The following is a 15,575-nucleotide window of genomic DNA, read 5'->3' as shown; positions in this document are numbered from 1 at the left end:
CTCTGTTTGACAGAAGCGAGAGAGGGTAAAAGAATGCAACAGATTATGGAATGCAGCTTTCATGTCTTTCTGATTCATTCTGCCCTCCATGTTTTTAACCCACTTCTGCACTGTGCATCAAAGTAAGATGGGGAAAAAGTTGCTCTTTAGTGCTATGTCAGTTCTATTATTGCCTTCTTCAACATACTGCTGTCAAAATGACTACGTGGTTTAACCCAACTGGTGGTATAATCAGATTTCCCCTACTCTACATCAGTAAATAATTCTATGAAACATAGTGTAGGCCCTACATCCTGCATACTTTTTTGAAGTGTAAGTGTCTGCTTTGCACTTATTACTTGTGCATTCTATGAAGACTTGGTGAAGTGACTGATGGGTCTACTTGAATCAATAGAAATCAAATGACATCAAACCATATTAACTGATTTCTGACTGCTGCTATTGTGAACTATCAAACAATACTTTTTAGTGACAGCGGAAGTGATATGCAGAGTTAACGATCACTGCAAAGTTATGTGTAACTGATTTTTGAATAATTTTATGTATTGACATATTAAGACAGTGTTGGCAGCTTGCTAAAGTTGGTAGTGATCTAAGAGTAATCAATACCGATGACCAACATTCAATCTGAAATGACCATGCTAGTCCCTTCAGTCGCCTCACAGAGTGTCTTCTTAGAATGTGCATTACAGTTATACTCAAGTGATATACTACATAATAAAACAGAGCTACATTTGTCAAAATAATTTATGTGGTCTGATGCATGCCAGTGAGTATTTCTACAACTAAAAAAATGTATGTGATTGATTGTGTACCAATCAATGTTCACAACCTAAAGCCATTTTATTTTAGTGACTGATGCCTCATCATACAGGGTAGGGGCTGCACTACCTCATAAACATGCAGATGGTAGGAAATAGCCAATCATATTCATGTCAGAGACACTCACATCTGCCCAAAGTAATTACTCACATCTAAAAAAAAAAGAGGCCCTGACAATTGTTTACCATGTCAGTAAATTTAATGTGTGTTTATGAAGTAAGAAATTTCACTTTATGTTGGACCACAAACCCCTCCTCAAATTATCTGATCCTTCTAACAAACAATGCTGCAGAGGTGGACTTGTAGTTAAATGACCACAGTTATGACGTTCACTACTGACCTACCATATGGCATACAAATGCATACACTTTGTACCATCTGCTAGCAGATCAAGATAAAGAATTTTACGATCATGAGGCCTTGGGTCTTGCACTCAACAAAATCTTCCACAATACTCATAATTGATTCCATATCCCAGGAAACTGTAATCTTAGTTGTTGTAATGAATGAAAAACACCATGTGGATCACTGTTTCCCTTATTAATGATGACTAGTTTCGATCTGACTAGCAGATAATCTTCAGATTTAGTGCTGCAAGGTGTTGTTCATCAGTAGTGACTATTGATGAATGCATCTTGCAGTACCAGATCTGAAGATTATCTAGTAGACTGATCAAAAGTGATCATTATTAACAAAATAAATAGTGATCAAGATGGTGTTTTTCATTCATTACTGCACCAGGCTGTAGACAAATTATACACTATTAGTGTATTGCCTGTTGGCTTTGTCTCAGGATCTATGACTGATGATTAATGATATTTCTGACATTTTGTCAGCACAAGTGGATGGCACAGTCAAAAATGTTTCACCTGACATTGCTGGTGGCAGACTGGGGCCAAGACCATGACCAGAGATTATGTACCTGTCATGCAAATGTCTAAGGGTTTTTCCCCGGTCATTACTGGTTCTAGGCACTTCAGTCTGGAACCGCGTGACCGCTACGGTCGCAGGTTCGAATCCTGCGTCAGGCATGGATGTGTGTGATGTCCTTAGGTTAGTTAGGTTTAAGTAGTTCTAAGTTCTAGGGGACTGATGACCACAGATGTAAAGTCTCATAGTGATCAGAGCCATTTGAACCAGCCCTATTTTCACAATTGTTGCATTCCTTTATGGTCTCCAGTTCATAGCCACTGCACTTAAGCAGTCCTGTCTCTATAACAGCATTGGACACTTAACTACCACCCCCTTTTATACAGTATTCAATTCTAAGGTGGAGCATATGGTTAGGATCTTCAAAATGCAAATGCAGAAGTCGTGGTATCAACATTATCTGAGGAACCTTTTACTAGCTTCCTCACTAAATACTGACTCACCCATGCCAGTGAGTGTAGTGGGTACAAATATCACATATTATTTGACCATCTACATGCAACACAGTGAACCGAGTCCACACTCACATGCCTGCTACTGACTACTATTCTGCTGGCTCCCAAGTATGAGCTCACATCTTTGGCTGGGTCCCACAGTGGGTTCAAGATATCGGGACTAACCACACAGGCTGTCAGCTTTTTGAAGTTGTGAAGAGGAATGACTGATAAACCACAGTAATCTTCCAGTCTTCTCAAAAATGAGAAAGTTTCAGGTGGCAGCATGCAGAACAAGTTTTCACACTATGACTTGTTGTTTCTTTATTCTTTCACATATCGATCTTGGATAAAATCTTATATGTGCAGTCTAGGACTGAGAGTCAATACTGTAGTAGTTCAGGTTGCTCTCATCCCCTTTCTTACGTAGTGTGTTGATGACTGCCATGGTTCAGTGTTTGGGGAATTATTCAGCTATCTAACTTTTTGTCAGAGTCATGTGTAAGGTGGCCTTGATTGTGTCTCTTGAACATTTCCATACTTTGACAAAAATTTGGTCATTTCCACATGCTTTATAATTTGTTGGGCTTGGTTTTTATTGCGGTGTCAACCTAGATTTGTAAGAGTTCTGTTTCTTCACAATTTAAAAGTTTATTAAATTCTTTTGCCATAATATCAGCATTTTCTGTGTTACTATGTGTCATTCTTCCATCATCATCTTTCAGTATTAATTTAGGGGTTTATATTGTTCCAGTTGTTTCCCAAAGATTTTGTAATGTTCTTGGAATTAGTTTTGTGGTAATTATTTTCTAAAGAGTTTATTTTGTCTTTATGAAATCCTCCTCTTCATCTTTAATTTTGTCACATTGTCTGCAACAGATCTGAAAAAGTTGTTAAAACTGTTGGCTGTTTCTAAGGGGTTGGTTTTTTTTTTTTTCCTTTCTTTTTTTTGATTGGCTTGCCAGTGTCATAATAACTGCTGTCTGCTTCACATCTCCTGTGCAGCAAGCTACGTAAATTTAAGTGTTGACTGTGTTTTTCTTACTTATCACTTCTTTTTCCATGTGTTTTTGCTTTTAGGAAGCTATAATTTTCAAATACTAGTAATAGTGTTCCATAGATTTCATGTTTGTTTTGAATACAGTCAGAGAGAGTCCCTTTAGTCAGCTGTGGTGCCAGTACTGCCAGTGTCATCGTAACTGTCGTCTGCTTCACATCTCCTGTGCAGCAAGCTACATAAATTAAAGTATTAACTATGTTTTTCTTACTTTCACTTCTTTCTCCGTGTGTTTTTGCTTTAGGAAACTTCAATTTTTGAGTACTGGTAATAGTGTTCCATAGATTTCATGTTTGTTTTGAATACAGTCCAGAGACCGTTAGTGCTTACTTTCATTGTTTCCAACAAGAAGTGTCTAGTAACCACAGTTTAGTCAGCTATCAGCCGCCTTTAGTGAATTAGCAGTCTAGTTAAAAGTTAATTACTCTTAACTCTCTGCAGTAAATTGTTGATTTCTTAGGATGGATAGACTGCTGTGTATGGACACAGGAGGAGCTGGCCACTGTTCGCGAGGAACTGGCCACTGTTCATGAACAGCTGAATGTGCTGATGGCCATGGTCAGCCGTCTTCAGGCTGCTGCCTCAGAGTGTAGCAGCAGTGGGGAGTCTGGTGCATTGCATGGTAAACCCCAGGTGTTACATGCTTCACCCACGGTCCCTGCCGTCGAGACATCTTCACGGGTAATGGGTGCGGTTGGGTCACCCTCTCCTCAATGGAAGTGACGGGCTCAATGGCGTCCGCGTCGCACGAGGTGGAGGGTCAATGTGGAGGCTGGTATGTGGCATGTCCCGCTCTGTCTGTGAGTGGACATGTGGCCAGTCCTTCAGCAAGGTCCAAGCAGGCACATGGGGGTTGAGGTTTATTAGTGATTGGGAGCTCCAATGTTAGGCAGGTGATGGAGCCCCTTAGGGAAATAGCGGAAAGGTTGGGTAAGAAGGCCAGTTTTCACTCTGTCTGCTTGCCGAGGGGTCTAATCCGAGATGTGGAGGAGGCCCTGTCGGCAGTGGCAGAGAGCACTGGGTGCACCCAACTGCAGATTGTTGCTCATGTCAGCACCAATGACTCCTGCTGTCTGGGTTAAGAGGTCAGTTCATACAGGCGGTTGTCGGAGTTGGTGAAGGTGGAAAGCCTTGCTCATGGGGTGGAATCTGAGCTAACTATTTGTAGTGTCATTCCCAGAACCGATCGCGGTCCTCTGGTTTGGAGCCAAGTGGAAGGCTTAAACCAGAGGCTCAGACGATTCTGTGGAGATCTGGGGTGCAAATTTCTTGACCTCCACTATCGGGTGGAGAAATGTAGGGTCCCCCTGAATAGGTCAGGCATGCAATACACGCAGGAAGCAGTTATAAGGGTAGTGGAGTACATTTGGAGTGCACATGTGGGTTTTTTAGGTTAGAGAATTCCCTCCCTAGGCCCGACAAAACGCCTCCTGGGACGTGGCAAGGTAGCAGTGTAGGCAAAATGCAACAGGGAATGACAATATTAATGTGGTAATAGTAAACTGCAAGAGCTTCTATAGAAAGGTGCCAGAACTGCTCTCATTAATAAACGGTCACAATGCCCACATAGTACTAGGGACGGAAGGTTGGCTGAAACCAGATGTAAACAGTAATGAAATTATAAACTCAGATTCTCAGATTGGAATGTATACCTCTGAGTGAAGCTGGGCAGTTAAGGGGGAGGTTTGTTTATAATGATAAAAAGTGTAATAGTATCGTAGGAAATTGATGGAGATCCAAAATGTGAAATAATTTGGGTGAAGGTCACAGTTAAAGCAGACTCAAACATGGTAATTGGATGTCTGTATAGGCCCCCTGGCTCAGCAGCTGTTGTGGCAGAACACCTGAAGGAAAATTTGTAAAATATTTTGAGTAGATTTCCTGACCATGTTACTGTTTTGGGTGGAGATTTTAATTTATCAGATATAGACTGGGAGACTCAAATGTTTATAATGGGTGGCAGGGACAAAGAATGCAGTGAGATTTTTTTAAGTGCATTATCGAAAACTACCTTGAGCAGTTAAACAGAGAGCCAACTCATGGCAATAACATATTAGACATTCTGGTGACAAACAGACCCGAACTATTTGAAACAGTTAACACAGAACAGGGAATCAGTGATCATAAAGTGGTACATCATCGGTGATTTCATCCGTAAATAGAAATGTTAAAAAAGGTAAGAAGATTTTTCTGTTTAGCAAAAGTGACAAAAAGCAGTTTTTAGAGTACTTGACAGCTCAAAACAAAAGTTTTATCTCAAGTGCAGATAGTGTTGAGCATCAATAGACAAAGTTCAGAACCATTGTACAATATGCATTAGATGAGTACATGCCCAGCATGATTGTAAGAGATGGAAAAGAGCCACTGTGGTACAACAACCGAGTTAGAAAACTGCTACGGAAGCAAAGGGAACTTCATAGCAAATATAAACATAGCCAAAGCCTTGCAGACAAACAAAAATTACATGAAGCGAAATGTAGTGTGAGGAGGGCTGTGCGAGAGGCATTCAGCGAATTTGAAAGTAAAGTTCTATGTACTGACTTGGCAGAAAATCCTAAGAAATTTTGGTCTTATGTCAAACCAGTAGGTGGATCAAAACAAAATGTCCAGACACTCTGTGACCAAAATGGTACTGCAACAGAGGATGACAGACTAAAGGCCGAAATACTAAATGTATTTTTCCAAAGCTGTTTCACAGGGGAAGACTGCACTGTAGTTCCTTACCTAGATTGTCGCACAGATGACAAAAAGGTAGATATCAAAATAGATGACAGAGGGATAGAAAAACAATTAAAATTGTTCAAAAGAGGAAAGGCTGCTCGACCTGAAAGATCCTTTATCATTTAGCTACAATGTAGCAGGTCAGCAACTGGAAGCAGTTAAGTCCATAAATTATCTGGGAGTAGGCATTAGGAGTGATTTAAAATGGAATGACCATATAAAATTAATCGTCGGTAAAGCAAATGCCAGACTGAGATTCATTGGATGAATCCTAAGGAAATGCAGTCCGAAAACAAAGGAAGTTGGTTACAATACACTTGTTCACCCACTGGGTGAATACTGCTCACCGGTGTGATATCCGTACCAGGTGGGGTTGATGGAGGAGATAGAGAAGATCCAGCAGAGAGCAGCACGCTTCATTACAGGATCATTTAGTAATCACGAAAGCATTACAGAGACCCTGCAAGAGAGATGCTCAGTAGCTCGGTATGGGCTTTTGTTGAAGTTTTCAGAACATACTTTCACCGAGGAGTCAAGCAGTATATTACTCCCTCCTACCTATATCTCGCGAAGAGACCATGAGGATAATATCAGAGAGATTAGAGCCCACACAGAGGCATACCGACAATCTGTCTTTCCACAAACAATATGAGACTGGAATAGAAGGGAGAACCGATAGAGGTACTCGAGGTACCCTCCGCCACACACCATCAGATGGCTTTTGGAGTATGGATGTAGATGTAGATGTAGATGTAGATGTAGATTGGGTTGTGGTTTTAATTGCTGCTTTCTTTCACTGTTATTTTTTATATCACTCCACATGGCCCTCATAAATAATTTAGAAGTAAAGGAGACCAAGAACTGAATAGTAGAGGTGTTTTTGGGATGACAATAGCCACATAAAAAAGAGTGAAAACTTGCTAGCTTTTGGACAACTCCTTCAACGTGGTAGAGAATGCATACATGTGTGCCCCCCCCCCCCCCCCCCCTGCGCACACACACACACACACACACACACACACACACACATCTGTGTAGCCACATTGTGCCCACTGAATGTGCGACATAGTGTGTTCAGCTAAGGATTTGTCAAAAAGTTAGCACATTTTCATTCTTTTTTGTGCGCCAACCGATGACTAAAGGCTTTTACTAGTCCGTGAAAGTCTCCTTTACTCCCAAATTACTTAAATTCTACCAGAACTTTCCGTTCCTTATATCAGCAAGGCCTTAACTGTATTTGTTGAATTATATATGTATTTATCATTACATGTTATTCTGCTTCTCTTTTTACTTTTCTTAGTATTTTGGAATATTTTTTATAATATACAGGGGTAGGACAAAAATATGGTAACACCATGCTTGAACATAAATATAGATACTAGCCAATCCTGCAGGTTTCATTGTTTTGTTTGACCACAAATGGCACCTGTGCAATGTTCTCAATATATTGCAGGTTTCAGTCATGGTCAGAACAGTGTCCGGTGTAGTTGTGAGCACATTTGAACATGTGCAAATTGTTGGTACTTGCATGGTGGTCGCTTCCGTAACCAAGGTGGGCAATGTGTTTGGTGTTTCAAGAGGTACTGAATTGAAGATTTTGCAGCACATGCAGAGAGAACAGAAAAACATCATCGACTAAGTCACAGTGGGGGTGAAAATGTTTGTTGATTGATCATGATGGACAATCATTGATTAGGACTGTAATGAAAAATAAGAGAATGATAGCTGCAGAGTTAACTGCAGAATTGGACATCACACTTACAAACCCTGTCAACACCAAAACAACACAATGGGAGCTCTATAAGCAGTGAATTGCAGGGTGAGCTGGAATTCCAAAACCACTCATCAGCGCTGAAAGTTCCTGAAACACCAAAACTCGGTACCAAAACCATACAACCTGATGTACGGAGCAATCGAAGAATGTGATTTGGTCAAATGTATCTCGTTTCACCCTGTTTCTATATTTTGGCTGAGTATATGTCCCAAGGGTGAAACGCAATGGGGGTTCAGTGGCATTCTGAGCAGGCCATAATCATGGTATTACGTGAGCCCCGTGGTTGCACTGGAATATCACATTACGGCCAAGGGTTATGTGACCAGTTTGGCTTATTTGTTCCATCCCATGTTTCATTATTTGTTCCCCAATAGTAATGCTGTGTTCAAAGAAAACAGAAGCCAATTTCATACAGCTCATATCATCTAACACTGGTTTTGTGAGTGTGAGGATGAAGTGTCACATGTCTCCTGGCTACCACAATCATCAGATCTTGCTATTATTGAGCCCTTGTGCTCTACCTTTGAGAGAAGGGTGAGTGGTCACTATCCACCTCCACCATTGTTACCTAGGCTTGCTATTATTTTGCATGAAGAATGGTGTAAGATTCTAATAAATGAAAAGCACTAGTTTGCTTTTGCCCTACAGTATTAATTTATTGTGTTAACTGGTTTTCGACTCAACAAGGCCGTCATCAGACATTTACTGACTATTGTGGCCAAAGACGTTACAATGTTTGTAAACAACATTGGAAAAGAAGTTACACATCTAGATTGACCGCAGTGTCAAAGATGTCATTTACTGTGCATTTGTGCTTTAATCTGGGTGTGTAACTTCTTTTCCAATGTCGTTTACAAACTTTGTAACTTATTAGGCAAAAGTAATCAGTAAATGTCTGATGATGGCCTTGTAAGTTGAAAACTGGTTAACACAATAAATTAATACTGTGGAACAAAAGCAAATTAGCACTTTTCATTTATAATAATGTTATCCTACCAAGAACTGATGAAAGATTCAGTTGACATGGTATAAGATTCCCTTGAAAACCATACAGGACTTACATTTATCCATTCTGAGATGACTGTAATATGTTTTGACTGCAACAGTTTTCCTATACTTTATTATGCATGATAATGAGTTGTGTTTTTGGCATTTCCATATTTTTGTCCATTCCTGTATGTGCAGTTCAGGTGATCAAGTATTCAAGTTGCACATTTTGTGTAGTAGTATATTCTTCTGGCAAGAAGCCCTTGTTCCCATTGATCCAACTGTTTGTTCTAGAATTGCCTCTTATGGTTGTCTGTGGATATGCAGTTCAAAAGTAATGAGTTACTGTATCAATGAAAGTGTTAAATTTTTTATGTAAGTCATTTTATAAAGTTGCAGCTGTTTTTCTTTGTTTAGTAAACTGTTGATGTACTTTATGTAGTCCTGACTATAGAATCCACAAGAGCTTCTTAAAGACATCTTGGTCCCAATACTGTGTTTTACTTTCAGGTTTAGTATATGAGCTAGTTGGTGACTAAAGCCTGCATTGAAAATGTAGTAACCAAGTAATACACGAGACTGATCCAAGTAACACAGATATGGCTGTATTCATGAAGCTCTGAATGGAAGACAGACTCTCGTGGATCCCCACATAACAAGACTCAGTACACTGATTTGAATGGTATGCTGGAAGGACATAAAAGAGAATCAGTTAGCGGTGCTCTGCACATATTTGAATATGAGTGAGTCGGCGGCAGAAGGCGCAGCAGAAACTTCACCACGTGCATACCTCCCGCAGGCGGCCTCCAGCAGCCGGCCATCACTGATATAGATGGCAGCCAATTCAAACACGCAAGCATGGTGACACCATGCTCAGCACACACACACTCACATGCACTAGTTGCAGGATACAGCGCACCTCTTCCTCATGCGGAATGGGTACCCATGGTCAGAGGAGACCCTGGTGACTCATCAAGAGACGCATCCATCAGATCCAGAGTGGTGGCAGTCAGTGCTGACGGAGGAGGCAGGACGATGTCGAGGCAGTCATCAGAGAATAGAGTCGGAACACACAGAAATGGGGGTGTGCCAGTGGTCGATGGGCCCACACGGTGCCTGATGACAGCAACTGGGTGGAGGGTGTTGTGGGTTGGCAGGAGAGCCAACACTGGGATACTAGAGGAAGCCGAAAGGCATGCGTTTTAGCTCATGCAGGCTGGCGTGAGGTCTGGAACAGGACAAGGAAATTAGACTTTAGGAAAAACGGATGTAGCTGGTGGAATACTTAACTTTAATCCATTAATGGTGAACGTCGCTCTTGATGGTACATGTTTTACAGTATCAATAGTAACTGGTAATGGCGCCTTGCTAGGTCGTAGCAAATGACGTAGCTGAAGGCTATGCTAACTATTGTCTCAGCAAATGAGAGCGTATTTTGTCAGTGAACCATCGCTAGCAAAGTCGGTTGTACAACTGGGGCGAGTGCTAGGAAGTCTCTCTAGACCTGCCGTGTGGCGGCGCTCGGTCTGCAATCACTGATAGTGGCGACACGTGGGTCCGACGTATACTAACGGACCGCGGCCAATTTAAAGGCTACCACCTAGCAAGTGTGGTGTCTGGCGGTGACACCACAGAAGGTACCATCACCATTTCTACGTCGTCATCAGCAGGCAAGTCCCAGTGCGGAGGCAATGGGGCTGGACCCACTGGTGATGATGGCTGATGCAATGATGGTGAGGGGACAGGTGGACACTTCCCGACCAGAATTGCAGGCTGCAGCAACAGACCCGAGGTTGAGGACAACCTGGTGCCCAGTGCTGGGAAGTAGGAATTCCAGGGCATGGCACAGGGAAGAGATAGCCAGTGGGATGGGAGCAACTCAACACTAGGCAATGACAGGGTGGGCAGCAGTGATGGGGGTAGCACATGCAAACCAGTAACTTCTGGCAGCGAACGGAGGTGCAACTGATCAAAGTGGTATGCCACTAGCCCATTGGCCATATCAAACAGATGGCATCCCTGGTGGCAGACAAAGTGCCTGTGCAACTAAATACTTGCCCCCACACCAGCAATCATGGCACGAAGTGGCTGGACAAAACTGACCACGGCAGCTGCAGCGTAGGCTGAAGAAACTGGAGGAGCATGCACGGCTACTGGCTGAGAAGCAACTCAGCGGACCCCACTGCCCCATAGGCAGGAAGTGATAGGTGCTCAGAAAATGGAGAAGGGTGTCATCTGGCAAAGAATGCACAACAAACTTTTTCATTTGGGATTTGAATGTGTACGCTAGTTTTCAGCCTCGCCATTTGATTGAGGGTGGAATGTCAGAGCCACAACATGACAAATGCCGGGAACAAAAGAATTCAAAGGTGTGAGAAATGAACTGGGGCCCATTATTGGAAACTAAGGTATAAGGCAACCTCTCTGTAGACAAAGTCTCAAGAGCATACAAAATGTGACCGCAGCCAACATCATGCACACTGGAGAATGTAAGGAAACTGGGAAAATGCATGCACTATCAAGAGCCAATAGGGATTCAAGAAGGGATCCATGAAGTGTACATGAATGCATACCATGGCTGGCGTAGAGGAGGCCAGAGGTACTGAGATGTTCTTGGAGCTGCCTGGTGTTTTGCCATCAATCCCTGGCCAATAAACATGTTTCCTAACTAACAGTTTAGTGCAAAAAACTCTCCAATGCCCTGGTGGAAAATGGCTTAGAAACTCGTGCCATAAGGTGGTGGGAATGACTACTCTGGGAGTGAGGTCTTCCATGGACAACAGCAAAACACTGTCAGAAACAGAGTGTCAATACTACAAAGAAAAATAGTTGTGCAGGGGTTTGAAGCCCTACCCAACAGTATATCCGACCAGCCCTGTTGAGCAAAATGAACCACCTGGCATAGAACCAGGTCAACAGCAACAGCAGCTGCTATGTGCGATCTTTTAACTGGGAAATCCACAACCATGGCCTACGTTTCTGTATCAAGATGGAAGAAAAGCATTCTTCATTATCAAAGTTGGGATCAGGACCCACAGGAGGGCGGGACAAGGTGTCCACATTGGCATGTTTAAACTTGGATTGAAAATGGATTTCATAAGTGAAGCAAGACAAGAACAGAACCCAGCATTGTAGGCAGTGTGCTGCCTTGCCAGGCAATGAAGTGTGAAGAATAAACAAGGAAACCAAGGGTTATTAGCCACTAAGCCAACTTAGCACAGCGGTTCACACAATGCTGAGGTGCTGTTCCAGAACATGGAGAGCCTCAGCAAATCTGTTTGTTTGTAAGGGAGATTCAAAGTAGACTGGGGCAGCAGTGAAAATATGGATCGAGGAGGGAGGCATGCCAGGTTAATATGTGCAGTTGTGTGAACTGCAGTGCCAAGGTGGCTTAGTGCCTAACACAACTGTCTAGTAAGCAGGAGACCTGGTTTTGATTCGCAGTCTCACTACACATTTTCATTTTCTACTTCAGTTTATATACATTAAAAACAATAAAAGGTTGAAAAAACTGAGATTTCATGAGGTTATGCCATAAGCCTGTGGACTGTAAGACAGAAAACAAAATGCACAAACTTTTCAAGTGATCAGCCGTAGAGGAGCCTGTGACAACAATACCATCCAGATCATTAATTCATCCCAAGACAAGGATAGATTATTGCTCTAAAAATCATTGAAAATAGCAGGGGCACTAGCCACACCAAAAGAAAGGCGCAAATATTGATAGTGACCAAAAGCAGTTTCAAAATCATAACTCACCAAGACACTTTGTCCACAGGAACCTGCAGATATGCTTCAGATAAATCAGTTTTAGAAAAGCACTGGCCACACAGTATTTTTGCCAACAGTTCCTGCTGGTATGAGAGAGGATACATATCCATGATTGACTGTGCATTGACAGTAGTACTGAGGTCACCACAAAAGCATAGTTTCTCCAATGGTTTCCAAACTTTAACCAGCAGAGACGATTCACCAACCATAACAGGTTACACCACCCATAGAGATTGAATTCTGTACAATTCTCCTTTCACTTGATCTTCCAGGGCAACAGGAAAATGACCTGCACAGCAAAAATGAGGCCAAGCCATGGATTTCAAAGAAATATGAGCATAAAAATTCATTGTACTCCCTATACCTTCCGAAAACAAGTCCAAAAACTCCTCACACAGTGTTTCCAGATGAGAATATGATACCTGATCAGCCACAAAGTGAATTGCATTGGTAATAGAAAATCCAAAGACCTGAGATTTGTCCACTCCGAACAGGTTCTCAAAACCTGCATCAGCAATCAATCAATATGTAATGGAACAAACCACTGACTTGTAAGAGGCAGATATCATAAATTGTCCCAATCATAAATTGTCCCAGCAGCACAATGTTCTGTTTGTTTTAACTGACCAGCTTCCGTATGACATCTGAACTACAGTGGGCCTGAACTCACATAGGTTTGAGAATTCAATAACTTCACTGCAGCAACGATGTAGACCTGTAGCTGGATCACTTTTTGAAAAACATTTAAGTCGGTTAACAGCTTTGGAGAAGTCAAAAGCATCAGAGTCACACAGTTAAGTCCATGTCCGTATCCTAAGCAACCTTTGGGAAATGACAGACTGAGGTGAGGCGGCCTTTCTTCTGGCAAGCATTACATGTAGCCCAGCACTTAGGACATGCCAAATGTTCATGTTGAAAAAAAAAACAGAAAGGGCAAGTCGGAAACAGAGAACTCTGATGCTGGCACTGTAGTGGTTGTGGCTGCTTGGCCCGGCCTTGATCAGCTTGGTGCTGGGGCTGCATGTTTACCACCACCACCACCACTGCCACCTTGTCGTGCAAGCTATCTATCATCCTATTGGACTCATCTTGTGACACTACTCCCAATTTTCCCTGCACTTCAATTTGGTCACCCAATGTGCGAGAAACTTTAAAAGAGTGCCCTATTTGTAATACTACTGTGAACAGGGATTTTTTCACAGAATAAAGCTCTCTGGTGCAAGTCTTTTTCTGGAGTTAAACAGATAGTTGTGTCACACAGCACAGAGTCTGCATAAGAGTCATTATGTGCGACAATAATGAACTGACATGTATTGCTACGGTCGTGAAGTTTGGCTGCCCAGGCCCTGTATGACATGTTTGGTTTCTCACAGATTCGGTGGAGTTCGACTTGTTTTGCTATGACATGTGTTCATTTGCAATAATAGTTGGACAATAAGCTGTGTATGTGATCAAAAGTAAGAGCTACAGGTTCTTGTAAAGTGGCAAGTTGACACTGTAATTGATACACCTTAGGTGGAATCTGTGAGAGGAAGAAGGCTTTGCACAAAGTCGAGTCTGTCACACCAAAAGTTAAAAAAATGCCATCATAGACTTTTTTGTAAGCATCCCAGCCCTCAGCTGAACCATTGTATGGAAGGAATATGGGTGGATGGACCGACAAAACAGCACCCTGTGTCTTAATGGAAGCTGACAAAGTGGTCACAGTTGAAGTAAGCTGTTCTATCAAAGCCACTAGCACAATGTTCATAATGAATAAACTTGATGAAACTGTAATTAAAAATTCCACAACCAGAACCCATTCCAAACTCATTTACACTTGTGTAGTTACCATGTAATACATGAGACTGGTACATGTAACACAAATATGGCTTTATCCATGAAGCACTGTACAATAATGGAAAACAGATATCCCCACATAACAAGACACAGTACAGTTATGTGAACGATACACTGGAAGGCCATACAAGAGAATCAGCTAGTGTTGCTCCGTGCATATATACGCATGAGTCACAGGCAGACAGCACAGCAGAGACCTCACCGTGTGCACGTCTCCTACATGCCTCCCACATACGGCCTCCAGCAGCCTGCCTGCACTGATGCTTTTAGAGGACGATTCAGATATGCAATTGCCATGACATCACACTCACAATCACACACACTAGTCGCAGGATACAGCAGAAAAATTTTACTGAAGTACAGTGTAAATACCTCTTGACGAGAAACTGATCTAAACCTTTTTTGCTAGTGTCTTTTATTCAGGTATGACCCCTTCTTTCTTCCAGCTACTGAGCATGGTGTTTTGTTTAAAGGAGCTATGGTATATGGTTAAAAGTGGAGCTAACTCAGCCACCAATTCGTAAAGAAACTGATAGATATTCCATTGGTCTCTGGTGCCTTGTTTAGTTTTAGTGACTTCAGCTGTTTCCCAACTCAGTTGACACTGATATTTGTGTAGATCATGTTCGCAGAGGTAAGAGAATTAAACTTGGACAGTACTCTTGGGTTTTCCTTTCGAAGGGAACATTTGAAAATTGAGTTCATTGTTTATGCTTTTGCTTTGCTACCCTTAATTTCAGTTCTTGTGGCATTCACGAATGCCTGTACACTAATTCTGGCAGACAGCCTTTGCATAAGACCAGAATTTCTTTGAGTTTTGTTAGAGGCCTTTCCATGACATTCTGCTACAGTTGTCATTGAAAATTTCAGGCATTGCTCTTTTGATAGCCAAATTCATTTAATTTAGCATCTCTCTGCCTATAAGCTATCCTTACTGAATGGATCTCATTTTACTATGAACAAATTTTGCTGTCAGCTGCTCTTTTGTGTGATGGAAGTTGTGTATGAGTCCATGTTCCATTGCATGCATAAGAGTGCAATTATTTCTTTATTACTTTGTATGTTTTCTCATCAAGCAGATTTTTCACTTCTCAATAATTCTCAGTAGATCTTCCACTTACAGTTCCGCATTCAACGACAATAATGTAGCTGTCCAGCACTTCACTTAGCATATCTCTGCCTATAAACTCCCTAGCTGGATGCTCCTCATTTTCCAATATGCATGCATACCAGAAGGAAC

The 15,575-nt window shown here is 41.9% G+C and overlaps 1 protein-coding gene across 2 annotated transcripts in view; it reads left to right on the top strand.

The window, feature by feature from the left end:
* Nucleotides 1-15,575, top strand: part of LOC124605762 — a 267,727-nt gene that overhangs the window by 213,305 nt on the left and 38,847 nt on the right. The gene's annotated exons all lie outside the window — the stretch shown is intronic.

This window comes from Schistocerca americana, chromosome 1, assembly GCF_021461395.2.
Source record: "Schistocerca americana isolate TAMUIC-IGC-003095 chromosome 1, iqSchAmer2.1, whole genome shotgun sequence".
Classification (NCBI taxonomy): Eukaryota; Metazoa; Arthropoda; class Insecta; order Orthoptera; family Acrididae; genus Schistocerca; species Schistocerca americana.
The sequence above is the reverse complement of the archived record's forward strand: the minus strand, read 5'-3'. Positions and strand labels throughout refer to the sequence as shown.